This window comes from Cryptomeria japonica, chromosome 10 (assembly GCF_030272615.1).
Source record: "Cryptomeria japonica chromosome 10, Sugi_1.0, whole genome shotgun sequence".
Lineage (NCBI taxonomy): Eukaryota > Viridiplantae > Streptophyta > Pinopsida > Cupressales > Cupressaceae > Cryptomeria > Cryptomeria japonica.
This window is the reverse complement of record NC_081414.1, coordinates 729,083,500-729,087,331: the sequence shown is the minus strand read 5'-3', so window position 1 is coordinate 729,087,331 and position 3,832 is coordinate 729,083,500.

Genomic DNA, 3,832 nt, shown 5'->3' with positions numbered 1-3,832 from the left:
ATTAATTCCTCAAAAGTTTTAATTCCCATAGGTAGGCTTGAAAACCATTCCATAGCTTGTCCTCCTAAACTTCTCAGAAAAGGCGCATGAGATATGTTTGCTCATGCATGAATTCCATACATAAAGCACAAAATTCTCTTACATGGTCTTGAGGATCTGCATTTCCATCATATTTGTCAAACTTAGGAATCTCTACTCTTAAGGGAAATGGAGGCATGTAGAGATTTTTGTCGAATGGAAATGGGCATATTGTGTCCAAAGAATATTCCTTTGATGATTTATCCTTCTTTTTCAGTTCTGTGATTTCAGTCTGTAATGCTTGCAATTGTTTGTTTACCAACACTAAAGGTGTCTCTTCTTTAGTGATAAGGGTTTCAATGTTATAATCAATAGGAAGTTTAGTGCCTTATTTTTCTAGCTCTAGAAAATGCTCTTCCTTTTCTCTAGTCATGATTATCTTCATCATCTTTCGGAAATGTTTATCGTTTAGACATTTATTTATAACAACTTTTATAGGTTCAGAGGCTTTAGAATCGCTTAATGAGGAATCACTGTCAGTTTCATGGGTGTTGAGGTTGTCGTGAGCATCGTGTTTAGCAGCTTGTCTTTCTTGCCTTTCTCCAGACATGGTGGGAGATAAGGGTTGATAAAAAATTGGTAGATTTGATGATGAATGTTTATTGGAGAAGGGCTCTTCTACAAAGAATGGATTGTCTTTTGATGAAAAAGATGCCTCTTTACCTTTGTCAATTTTGTTGCAAGAAATTATAGTTTGAATAGGCATTTATGACTGATATGACCAAGGGTTGGATGTGATGCAGAAGTCAAGATCAAATTGCAGCTAGTTGTTCATTTAACGTAGTGATTGAGATAAGTAACTAAGATTTAGTCTAGTTTCAGGAAAGATCTATCATGTATAAGACGTGATCTAAGCGACTTAGTGTGATTTGAGAGAAGTGACTAAGACTCAGTCTATTTTCAGGAACAATCTATCCCGTGTAAAAAGTGGTCTAAGTGACTTAAGTTTGATAAGTAGTTGATTGATCTAGCTGAAAGATGATTGAAAAAATCGTGCAACACAACAATAGGGGTACAATATCAAGATTGTTTTATGCTCAAAAATTATGATAACCAAATTTATGCTCACTGTAAATAGATTAGATAGTTCTAGAAAAGTGTGTAGATAGACAAGTTTCTGACTGACAAACTCAAGAATTCGTACGACAAAGTATTAAGACCCAGGCGACAATTCTGCAGACTCCTACGACGGGTTTAATGACCTCTAGGTGGCAATCCATTGAGTATGATGATTATTCATACGACACTATGATGAAGGCCAGATGACAATTTTATAGCAACAGAATGACAATTCTGTATACTCAGACGACAATTATTACAGAGACAAGATTCTGGCAGGCAGAGTTTTGATGACTGACAGAGACTAGTTTTTGGACACGGACAGAGTTTTGATCACTAAGTTGTTGATGTTGTTGATTTGTTTTTTTCTAGTTCCAGTATTTCAATTTCAGTTTTAGGGATGAAAACATAGTAAACACGCAAGATGTATAAATACTTTCAAGAAAAAACATGCTAACCCTACGAAAATTGTCTAATAAGGAAAACATTTGCTTGTAGACTCAGGTACACACCTAATAATTAATCAGAATATGACCATTGAGTCTCACGCAATTAATTCTCAACACCGTATTAGCCAACTCCAAACGCTAATGGGGGCACGAAATGGCAAGTATCTTGGGAGAGTTACTATCTCTCTTGCACAAAGATTATCCCCCTTTTGAAGGTGAATGAAGTAGCTTCTATCTTATAGCTCTTGAAGTCACTTAAGCATGATTGAGGCCTATAGCCCAACAAGGTACCAAAACAAGATGTAGTCATGTAAACATGATTGAGACTACGAGGCCCTACAAAATGCTCGATATGAGAGATCTCAAAGAGAAAAATTAAATAATCTCGTCCTCTGAGACTTTAATCACCGGAGGCCTATTTATTATAGTGAGTTGGAATGCTCAGGTCCAGTTGTACTCACTTGGGTCATTCTCACAGAGTGATTAATTTTTCCCACTGTGACAGGCCCGCTAAAGGTATACAAGTCTCAAATTTAGAAAAATCCTCAAGGGTCTAGATCTCTAATTGTCTGTAAAGACAAGAGAATACTCTCCTACCTCTTAGATTTTTCTTCAAACACAAAAGGCAGATTTGTTCATTAACCAAATAGAAATTTAAGTGCCTAAGAAAATACTAAATGAATACACAATGTTTAGTCAATCCTCCTTAGGCAACCTACAAGAACAATACATTAGTAGTCATTTTGCTTTTGATTCTTTGACAGGCATATGTTTGATTAATAAATTCTTTGACAAGCATTCCTCCGAATAGAGACCATTTTTTATTGTCACAGAAGAACAAGTAAAATAATAGTGTTTCACTCTGTCATTCATAACTTTCAACCCATATAACATTAGGAAAATCACTCCAGTGAAAATACAGAAAACTGGGTTTTAAACAACATATTAAAACTTGGTTTAGATCCAACAGTTCAATAAATAGTTATGCTCTTCGAAAAGAGACCATTTTTTACTATGAAAGAAGAACAAGCAAAAAGAAATATTTTTATTTGCAAATTTAACACATGTTTATTAGTTATAAAAATCAAACATAAAATCTATTCAAGAAACATTAGAAATCTTATAGTCATGGGTTCGAGCCCCACGGTGGGCACCATAAATGTGTGTGTGAAAAGTGGAATAAGGTATTTGTATCTGTATTTGGAATACACAACACTTCAATAAGTCATTAGATGCATGGTTAGTGAATCAATAATCAATAATGAATAATAAACCATTTCAAAGCGACCTATTGCCTTCTAGTAGATGTGAGTTTAGTTTTGCTCTCAGATTTAATCACCAGTGACTAGATGACACCTAAACGAAGGATATATTCTATATGAGCATGAAATTGAGCTAAATGGATACAAGATTAAGCTAGATATACATGATATGCAAGATTAGGCCAACATGATTAAGCTATGAGTGAATATTAAGCTAAACGATTTAACAAATATGCAATAACTAATATGCATATATTCTCAATGCACAAATCTTAATGAACCTAGAGCTAAAAAAACAACATAATAACAATATATTTTCTAGGATCCTTGATTAGGAGATGAGAGCCTGCATTTATAGAAAATTCAGAAAGAAACCAACAGTTGAGATCAAATGGTGATGAGCGGTCAAGATTTTCCAAGAAGAAACATAATCTAGGTGAATTGATGTGATTGGCTAATTTTCTTAATTTTAAAGGAAATTGAACTAAAATTAAGATAAAATCAGAAAAAAATGATTTATTCTCTATTTTATCCAATTTTGAGATTTAATTGTTTTAATTGCTTTCTTTGAGATTTTTCAATTTTTGATTTGATTTTCAAGATTATCTCCATTTGATTTATTTTCTCAAATTTTAATTATTTTTTCCCAATTAATTTCTTTTTTTATTTGTTTCCTTTTTTGAAGATTTGTGCTCATAATTTCCAATTCCTCTTTCTGTGATAAATCTCTTTTTGTAAATTAATTCCTTTTTTTTGTGATTAAATGGCAAATTTATTAATTAATTAAATATGCTAGGATATTTAATTAAATAAATAGGATAATATTTCAAAATGATTTACTTGGAATGAATGAATTAAATAAATAAATATTTAATTAATATTGAGTGATTAATTTGCCATGTGACATTGATGATCTAAGAAATTAATTAATTAGGTGCTCAAGGTTGATTTAGTTGCCTTTGGTTAGGACCTTGGTGATGTTGT